At 39.8% G+C, this 10,947-nt stretch overlaps 1 pseudogene; it reads left to right on the top strand.

Moving 5' to 3' along the window:
* Positions 1-1,084: 1,084 nt before the first annotated feature.
* On the top strand, positions 1,085-10,221 carry LOC113629608 (1,2-dihydroxy-3-keto-5-methylthiopentene dioxygenase pseudogene; annotated as a pseudogene).
* The last annotated feature ends 726 nt before the right edge of the window (positions 10,222-10,947 follow it).

The raw sequence follows: 10,947 nt of genomic DNA, 5'->3' as shown, positions 1-10,947 counted from the left end.
TTTCCTACCTCCCTTGCAGAGTTGTTTTAAAGTTGAACGAGAAAACAGAAGAAAGGGCTTTATAAACAAATGGCAATGCTATATAAGAACACACTAATTTTGATTAATTAATGTAGTAGGGATCCAGGTTTGCACAGAGCTAATTTCCCCCTGGATCTAGGATGAACCTAACAGGAGAACTGTTGAATCCAAATGAACCAGACGATCCTGAGTACATCTTTCCTATGAAAACTCGGCCACAGCACTTCCAAAGGGAGGAAAATGCTTAAAGCACACATAAATTCAAGAAAAAGAGGGCCAGAGCAAAGGGGTGGTTCAAACACAAAACTGGATCTGCCAAACAGATTGGCCTCTGCTCCAGCTGCTGGTCCTGAGAGTCTCAGGGTGAGGAAGGTGACCAATAAAACAGTCAGTGAAATAGAAAGAGATTTTCCCTGAACTGTCGTAGGATATGGAGAAGAAAAAGCTTTCAAAAGCACTCACGTCAAAAGCGTTGAAGACACAGGTGGCAAATCCTAGGCATAGATAGCAGGTGTGGGCAACGGTGGTATCAGGTGTCAATTAGTACAAGCTAAACTGAGAGCATCAGTCAAGCCCCCATCCCATACTGCAGACAGTGCAGTGCAGGGAGAGGCCAGAGGGGAAGTGCTGCTCTCCGGTGTCCCACTGCTCTCCGTGGACAGCACCTGATGGGTGACACATGATGTAGTCGGGGATTATCTCACTGCAGAGGGAGACCCCAACAAAGGCCTTTTTATGGGTTGGGGGCCAAGAAGAAGGAGAGAAGAAGACCCAGGGGTGGAAAAGTGCTAAGTCAGGATGAAGCAAAGTGTCCCAGCTGAGCCCCCAATAAGAAGGCCTCCAAAGGGAGCTGCCTGGGTTTGGAACGCAGGTATGTGTACCAGCAGAGCAGGTCCAGGGGCTCCTGAGTCCTTGACTACAAGAACACTGTAATAAACTGACTCTGTACCCCAAGGCTGCAGTAGGGAGATTAGCTTCTTCCCGGGAAGACTGCTGGACAAAGCTTGGAGGCAAACTTCTCATCACCCTTAGAAGAGTACGGGGCATCGGCTGCCTCTAGACCATGAGGATTGGCTACCTGCGTAAGGTTCTAACAGAGTCTGTGTTGGTGAGGACCCATCTGTGGGCACGGATGACACACTTAACACTTCTGACATTAGCACTCACTTTAGCAAGAGATGTTATCAGAGAATCTGGAGATAGGGAACAGGGTCAAGACCAAAGCCTCCAGGTAGGCATATTCCTGGAGCCACCCAGAATCATCTAGAAAGAACTTAACTGATGCTGGAATTCAGACAAATGTAGTTAAAACAAACAAAATGTAACATTTTTAACAAGTGCTCAAAATCAGGGATTGGAGGTCAGAAGAGGATTTATATACCTGCTTTGCCAGTTATGATCTGGTTAAGCGCTGGGGGTTTAGTCAATCTCTCTAAGCTTCAGTGTCTGCATTTTAAAGGAAGGGATAATAACCGTATCCACCATGTTGTGAAGATAAAATAATACTTCATGTGTTTCAGGAGTGAAAAGGAAATCAAGATATTCTCAAATGAAGGAAAACTGAGAGAATGTGTTGCCAGCAGACATACTCTAAAATAGTAGCACTTCCTTTAAAGGACCCATCCTGTGTCTGGCAAATAATAGTCTCAATACATTTCAGATATAGATCGTGATCTCATTTTGTCCCCAAATACATATAATCTCAGAAAAATGTGTTTTCATAATTATATGTATCGTGTTCTCTTTTAAAATTTCCCTCTTGAAATCTTTAATCCTTTGCAATATATTTTTAAAATTAACTTGTAGCAAGAAAACCTTCCCTGTTCTCCATTTCCTCAATATTCAATGAAAAGTTTAAAACAGGCTTTCTCCATTTGCCTTGACAGAGCATGTTCTATGATTCCATTAAAATACACTGCATTTTAATAGTTTTTCCATCCTCTCTTCAATGTTTAATCATTAGTCTCATATTGACCAGGTGACATTTGTTTAGCACATTCTGTATATATATTTACAGACTCTAAGATGGGGGATAGGGATGGAGAGAAAGAGTAATGAGGTCAGGCTAACAGCACAGGAGACCAAGATCTCATCAGATAAATGAGAGCATGTTGTTACAGATGTTACAATAGACTATGATGCTGTACAAATAGAAAGGAATGTGTAATTGGAAAGATTAAATTCTATTACTTTGAAGACTGATGGAATGAAGACCAGAGTGGAGAAAAATCATCCACTTAATGAATATAGTTGTACATTTTCCATGTACTTTTCACTCATTTTATTAATTGGAAAATAGAATAATGCTATAACACAAGGTTTCTCTGAAAAGGAATGGAGATAACTTTACATAAACCTTGGACCAAGTTGCATCAAGAGGTAAAAATATGTAAACAGCAACCAGAAAGAAGTAGATGTGGGCGAATGTTGAGTGTGGACGCAACACAACACAAACTGGAAAGATTCTTTGGGTTTTGTTAGGATTTTGGAGTCAGAGTTCAATGTTGTAAGGACTGACTCAAAGTTTGGGGGAGCTCATTTTGTGCAATTCTTCCTTATTTTCATTGGTCATGGTAAGAGTGTTTACACCATGGAAATTGGCAAAGGCTTATAAAAAAGATATTTTTTGAGAGAGTTGTTACTAACTTTGCATTATACCAGTGAGACATTGCAAATTCTTAAATCTTAGCTAGTAGGATTATTTTTCTTATGAGAGTTTTTTAATTCCTTTGCTAAAGTTAGCACTCAGGTGTATCCAGTTTCTTTCTTTTTCCTAATAATTACTCTCCACTGTTTAGCCAAAGAATATAAGTGTACTGATAGAATATGGTCTTCCTTTCCTTCTAAGGTGCATAGGGCAAGAGCTGCCATTTATAATGACTACTAATCCCAATTTATGGGACCTCTTTGCTGTGTACCTTGGAATCACCTGGGTTCATGAAAAGCTAACCTATAGAAGAAAAGCAAAAAACAGCAGAGGAGCCTCAGTATTTTGGTTTAGATATTGAATCATTCCAAATAAAGTTTTCACTATGTGTTTGCCCTTCATTTTACCTCTAACATTTTAAAGACAAGTGTGGTAAGATTAGACATGTTTTTGCACTATATAGATCTATTGTTTAAAATTTTTTGCTTAAAGGCTGAGACGTGTGTGTATGTATGGTGCAACCTTCCTTTTACTCACTAGTTGAAATCTTCTCTGGCCAAAATCACCTTTAAAATTTGACACAAGAATCCCTGTTGTTTTGTTCAGGTGTGGTGCCAAGTTTCATGCCCTGCTGTCACAAGGGTGTACACAGGCTCATGGGGACACTTAAAATGCAGGCCAAGCCTTGGCAAATGGTTTCTTGCATGAGTTATTTTTGTTCTATTATGAAAATAGATTCTGTGGTAACCTCTGGGTTGTATGGTGCCGATTCCTACACAGCTTTCACACATGTTCAGTGTCTCAGCAGGATCTGAAGCATTTATTGGACAACAGAAAAGGTCTCTCTTCTCCAGTGAGATGGGTTTAAGAATTCTATTGGCATGAGAGGTGAGGAAAAGCAATACAAGCAGACATTTTGCTTAGAATCCTACGTACATGACAGCAAGTCTCACTCCAAGGAAATGTGAATGACACCCAAAAGTATTTCTTTTCTATTCTCAGAAGAACCATCTACTCTGTAGCAGATGGGAGTATCAAGCTCATTTTCTTAAACATGGAAATGTAACTTAATTATAATACATGGCATTTAAATGGAATATAATGCCAGTACATCTGAGTACAAGATTTGATAAGCTACATCAGCCTATCAGCCCATAGCTGCATTATACTTGTTACAATGATTCACCTTACCCTTCAAAGGAAGGTGAAATGTCCCATTAATGTTGCTCTATAATTACGCCACTGGTGGCAGGATGCTTCTCCCTGTGACAATCAGCTAAAGTTCTCGAGCATGAGATTTGATTACCATTGTTTTTGTATGGAAAGCTAAAGCGTAATTGTCATAAAATTACCAGCATCCCTTGTTTAATGTTCAATAGCAATCACATTTTCATATCACACGCACCAGAAGGTGTTTTACTGGATATTGACATCAAAGTCACAGCAATATAAGAAACTTAAAAATGAAAAAAAAAATCTTCATAGCCATCTTCTTACTTTTCAGAAGATGGGAAACTAACAGTAAGTTTTTATAACTGTATACATATGCAATTTGTGTTTTTCTAATTAGAGAAACTACTTATAAGAGATACACACAATAACCATGCCTAACAGTTCTCATTTCTTCAGTTTTTACAAAGATGAGAAAAATATTTCATGTGATGATTTTGAGGTATACAAATCCTCAGCATTCATTACATGGTATCCTTTTCCATAGAGTTTATTATAAAGTTTATTTCTGCTCTGTGAGTGCACTGATATCCAGGTTCTCAATCAAGATATGCAAGGATAACAAAGGTTCCAGAGAGGGGAGGATCCTTCAGCTTGGGTCTTGAATAATGAAATGATGCTCAGTTACACATGATAGAGATGCAATAGTGCAAAAGGCATGAGGTCAAAAGGCAGCATGCCCCACTGTGTTTGTCATCATGCCTCCAGATCCCCCTAATGGTCCCTTATTTAGATTAATGGCATACACATCTTTTCTAAAACTTAAGATAGAAACTTAAGAGTATATCTTAATTGCCAAATTTGCATGTTTTTCACATTCAATCAGTCACAGAGTGCCTCAACTCTGCTTCAGAATTGAATACCGATGTTTATTTTCCCTTTTATATCCCCACACTTACTGCCGCCACCAGCCCCTTTCCACTTGTGATCTCTAGTCTTTCTATTTTGTAATCCCTCTTACACACATGTGAGAAATCTTCTTCTCACATGAGAAATCTCACAACATGGAATCTTTCACCTTCCTGCTAAGAAATATCTGATATTTCCGCACTTTCTAAGCTATAAATTTTATATTCTTGAATATTGCATTGAAAGTTCTTTTAGACACTTGTTACAAATCACAGTTAAACCCACTCTCTAAATATAAATTGGACACAATTGACCACATCCAATTCCCACACCCGCCCTGAAATTTCAGTCTCTGCATTCTTCTTCACCTGCTTTATCTCTTCCACAAAATTTAATCCAACCTCCGTGAATGAAGGTCTCATCTGGTGTTCTTTCTTACAGGGAGCCATTATTTCCTAATCAAGTGGAATTAACCAATCTCTAAATCTCCATGGCATTTATTCTATAACTCACTGTACTCATAAAACCTTATAGTGTGTGCACTAACTTATAAATTACACAGAGTAATTTAGATAGTTAAGACTTTCTCCTTGTATTTCTTCCAGGTTCCCACACAATGCCTTGCTCATAATATGTACCTAAACAAAAAGAAGAGACTAAAGATGAAGAAAGAATATTACATGTCTTTTTTTTTTGTGTGTGTGTGTGTGTGGTACGCGGGCCTCTCACTGTTGTGGCGTCTCCCGTTGCGGAGCACAGGCTCCGGACGCGCAGGCTCAGCGGCCATGGCTCACGGGCCCAGCCGCTCCGCGGCACGTGGGATCCTCCCGGACCGGGGCACGAACCCTTGTCCCCTGCATCGGCAGGCGGACTCTCAACCACTGCGCCACCAGGGAAGCCCCATGTCATTTTAATAGAAGTTTCTTTGTGGATACATTCAAGGAAGGAATCATATATCAATCTATATAGCAACATTTCTCAAACTTTGGTTTCTGAATTCCCATCTTAGAATTACCTAAAGGTGCTGCTACAATTGCAGATTGCAGGATCTTCGTGTAGATTTGCCAATTGAGCATCTCAGAGTGCAGCCTAGAAAACATGCTTCCTTGTTGGTTCTCACACACACTGAAGCTAAAGAAGCACTTATGCTACTTTGCGTATTTCAGAGCTTTATTTTGCATAAGTAATTAAGGTATTAACAGAGACAATGCACCATATAGGATATTATCACTAGCCCATTTGACATTCTAATCAACAATTCTTGTACCTGTTCTAATTTGCACATATGAAATGTGAAGATATTATTGAAGTATAAATATGCATCACAGGTAAAGAGCTTCCAAAGACATTTTATTAGGCTACTGAGATAAGCATATTAAAATGGTAGGGAAAGCCAAAATATTATTTTTTTAAGCATTGGGATTTAAAATAAAGCTTCCTTCTGTAATTTTGATATTGTATATTTTCTTTATTTTTAACTCTACAAAGAATGAATTATCAAAGTTCTAGACATTAGTAATTTTGATCATTTAAAATGAAGTAATGAGTTTGACAATCCTCTGTGACACTGATATTTCCTCTAAATATCTAATGTTGGGAGGGCTTTTCACTTTGCAATCCTCCATTTGAGCCAGAATAGAATAAATGGGAGGCATATTTTACCCCTGTATGCATGGCCAAGGGGACCAGCTTCTCTCTGATGGCTGCTGAATATTTGACTGACAAGTGCCTGCCCTGCTCTGCAGCCCTGCTTCAACATTTCCAGGGGTTTCTGAGCTTATCTGGGGGACTCTCCCAATCAAGGCAGTTAATTAAGATCATCACATCACCCTTTCCTTATTCTCACACTTATTACTTCATGAGGACCAGTTGATTCTCCCTGGAAGGTGCAGGTAGGGATCTGATGCAAACTAGAAAGTTAGAGTTTTTTAAAAAAATATTTCTTTAATAATTAGCCAATGGATCCAAATATCATCAGAAAAATTTCCCTTCAAATTTCACTTAGCATCTGTTCTCCAGACCCTGGAAAATGGCCCAAAATTATGATTAAATATGTGCATAACTGATCCTCACTTTGGAATTTTACTTTTACTTTTGTTCCTGATTCTCTGGAAAGCTCCATTCCTTTTGGAAACCTTTGTCTGAGTTCTTGTTTCACAAGAACTTGAGCGCAAGCTCAAGACCCTCTGAGTTCTTAGGTACGTTGGAAGTCATGGTCAAATGTGACATGAAGTTCAAGCGTGGACCGCTTAGGGTGCTTATGAAAGCTTGTCTCCAAAGATAATAGGAACAGGGGTAATCAGGAAAGGCCAGAAGACCCAGAATTGTCATCTGGACTTGGGAGGAGGTGAGGAGACTGGTCATCACCATAGCGAGAGGTTTTCAGGCTTAAAAGTACAGATCAGGATCCCACATGGCGGGTAAATAAGGGAACAATGCTCTGTTTCCCAAGTTCATGTTAGAAAACCCATTACAATACACAATTTCAATTCATCCTTGTACAAGTACTTTATATAGTACCAGAAACACCGTGGAAATGGCATCAATATCTGTGGGTGTTAGTTCAACTTGAGAAGAGATTTTGATGTCTTTGACTCTAAAGATCATAATTTTTACTCAGTGGTTATCTTTTTATACCTACTTTCTTTACTTTTATTTTCTTTATTTTTTGGCTTTGGAAAATGAAAATAGTTCTAATTTTCTGATTACAAAGCTAATGTATTCTTCTTATAATTCTAACAGTACATTAAATGTGTAATGGAGAACTTTTAAAAATCATCCATAATTCTATTACCAACTCTTAACATTTTGGTGAGTATATTTTTTTCAATCTCTATCACTATATATGTATATACATATATAATTTTAACAATTATAGAGACTCAATACATAATAATTTATAGACTACCTTTCTTACCTTTCAGTACATTGTTGATTCGTTTCCTGTGAGCATTGCTGCATACAATTGTATTTTATGCCTATGTAGCGTTTCATTTTATCCATTTACCATTCTTGTGTTAGACATCCCAAACACATATTTGTGCATTTATCTGATTACTTAGGATATACCCTTAGACCAGGAATTTTGAGTATCAAAGTCGTTCTTTATTTTCTTAGTAAAGTTTCCCATAAAATTTCCCAAATTGATATTATTATGATAAGAAGTAGGTAATTATACACATCTAAGCACACACAACTAATACGAGAGAATTCTCATTGGCCAGTGAAGTGGTGTCCTGTGGCTTCAGTTTGATATCAAAAGAAACCTGGGAAGAGATAAGTCAGTGAGTGACCATTATGAACCAAAGGGAGTATAAAATAGCAGTCCCCTGTTTGAATGCACTTCCTTTTCACAAAACAGCACACCTTAAAAATTCCATCCTATCAACCTCATTTTTGTATTCCCTTTATTATTAACACTGCAAATGCATTTACTAAAGGATTAGTATATGCATGTATATGAGAAATTAAGGAAAAGTGACGTGTATCTCATATCACTCAGTAACTCCCTCCCTTGGAGGAAATTCATCCTAGATACCTGCACAACTGCTGTCGGAATCAGCATTAGGATTCCACAGGATTGCAGAAATCACTGATGCTGAAAAAAATCCAAGTGGACTTGTGAAAATGAATCCTTTTTGTACTGTTCTTAGCTGCCAAACTGTGCTAGAAACCCATGGCTATTCTCCAGGAATGTAAAAAAGTGAAGCTGTTTATTCGTGGGGAAGGGACAACCTCTAAATTTTCTGGAGGGCCCCAACCAAATTTTCCCCACCTGCCTGACTGGGTGTTGGGCTTTATGTTCTAAAGCACAGTGTCATGTTGCATGGCTTAGTTCCTCTAGCACCTTGTACTAGAAATTCCTTGACTCTTTAATGCTTTGAACGTCTTTGTTCATTACATTCTTCTCTTCCAAAGCTAACAAAAAAGAATCACTTAACCTTCTTTATGTGATGTCCTTGAGATATTTGGGTGCATTTCTCTGTTACTGGACATTTTGAGGCACAAGTCATGTGTCAGTGCCAACATGTCAAGGTTCAGTGCAGTGCTTTAAAGCCTGGGCTCATAAGGAAGATAACCCATGTTATGTTAAATGAATAATAAAAGACACCAACACAGGACCTATCAAAGGTTAGGGGAGCATGCCTAGGATGGGAGCGTGTTTTCAGTTCATTAAATTTACACACACATGCATACATGCACACAGAGTTAAAGAGAGAACCATGTTTTCAATTCAAAGACAGTATTTCTCAGTTCTGTATGCTTGATGTGAAGTCTATGGCTTTTGTCAATGCATAAGTTTATCTTACTTAGGGTTAATAGGTAATATTAGAGATAACCATCAATATTATTCAGCGTTTTATGAATCATAGGGAAGAACATTACCTTATCAGGAAATATAAGTATCTTCTGAAAGGATAGTGTTATCGGATCCATGTATATGGGTAATAGACAACAAAAACAATACTTCCCTTAAGAGAAAATTAAAAAAAAAAAAATCAGACACCTTTACAGACTTGGACATAATATCTCATTTTTCTGTTCAGATAATACTGTGAAAACAGTAGCATAATGTTCTTCTGATTTGATGTATTTCAGAGTTAAGTCAAAGTATCTTGAAGGGCAGGAAGGAGGTGAAGATGCCATGTCTCAAACACCTGTGTCAAATGCCCGGTGAGAGGCAGGGCACAGAGGCGCTCCACGTGTCGACGGACCCGGAACTTAAGTCCATGCTATCCCCCCAAAATAATCCTCTTACATTAGAAAAGTTACTTAAATGATTAAAATACAAAATTGAGGAAATGGTCTACTGATCTCCTAAGGTACAACGCATGCTTGACACAGTACTTCACACATAATAATCAATAAATACTTAGGCTTACTATTATTAGCTATTGTTCACATAATATTGAAATAGTACGTTGGGTCGGTGGGGCCCGCGCGGTCCCGGGGTCAGACCGGCCCGAGCAGTTCCGGGGTCAGTCGCGGCATCCCCGGCCCGGCCGTGGTGCAGTCCTTGTACTTGGTTGAGTCAGCCGACAACCCGCGGTGGCTCCACCACGCGCAGCCCGCGCGCCCTGTCGGAATTAGAAAAGATCCGAAAAGAGAGAAACTACTCCTGGATGGACATAATAACCATATGCAAAGACAAACTACCAAATTATGAAGAAAAGATTAAGATGTTTTACGAGGAGCATTTACACCTGGATGACGAGATTCGCTGCATCCTGGACGCCAGTGGGTACCTCGACGTGAGGGATAAAGAGGACAGGTGGATCCGGATCTTCAGGGAGAAAGGAGACATGACCTCTCTCCTCGCCGGCATATACCACCGCTTCATGCTGGACGAGAAGAACTACCTGAAGGCCATGCGGCTGTTTGTGGGAGACTCTGTGTGGCCCGTGTTTAACCGGCTGGCTGACCACTTCGAGGTCCCTGGGCAGTACCTGGAGTTTCTGTCGCAGACGGCCTAGCGGTGCCCTGGGGCATCGCGCACCCTGGCCCTCCTTGTGAAGGTCCGGGACATGATGGTAGCAGAAAATCTGTCGTATTCTCCTTGCTTTTGTGTTGTAGACTTGAGGCTAGGTGAGCTTTCCTCTGCAAGGTTATTTGATCAGAATACGTTTTAATGGAAGTAGCTATAGAACCGGTTTGTACATGGAAGTACCTGTGGAAATCTGGGCAAATCCGCTCATTTTCTCCGATTCAGGATCAGTGGTCAGTGGCCCTGTGTCAGCTCGTGGCTTCAGCTGTGACCTGGTGAGTTTCAGCTCCCCAAACGGAGCCACTTGGCTGCCCCCATCTGGACCTGATTCTTGGACTTTAAGCGGATACTAGGCGAGGCCATGCCTGCTTTGTGCAGAGGAGTGACTGTTGATGACAGGACTGGGCAGAGAGAAGATGCTTTTCTCCCAAAACACGGAGGAAGCTGGGTGGAGGTGCCGTGGGGGATGAGCTGGTGTGTTAGGGGGACCCTTGCTTGATTATGCCATGTTCTTGTTCAAAATCAAGCAGCTGCCTTCATGCTAAAAATATAAAATAATACTTAAATGCTTACTTATACTTACGTTGTTGTTCGTTGCTCTTTTCTAGTAAAACAATTGAGCCATGTGAGCATTTAGGTAGCCAGTGAGGTCAGAGCTGGGATCTCAACCTATCAGGATGAAATCAAACTGCATGTGGATTCCATTGCCTCTGTC

This window comes from Aethalodelphis obliquidens, unplaced genomic scaffold (genome assembly GCF_003676395.1).
Source record: "Aethalodelphis obliquidens isolate GAN/ISIS:26980383/991018 unplaced genomic scaffold, ASM367639v1 scaffold27, whole genome shotgun sequence".
In the NCBI taxonomy this organism is placed as follows: Eukaryota; Metazoa; Chordata; class Mammalia; order Artiodactyla; family Delphinidae; genus Aethalodelphis; species Aethalodelphis obliquidens.
The sequence above is the reverse complement of the archived record's forward strand: the minus strand, read 5'-3'. Positions and strand labels throughout refer to the sequence as shown.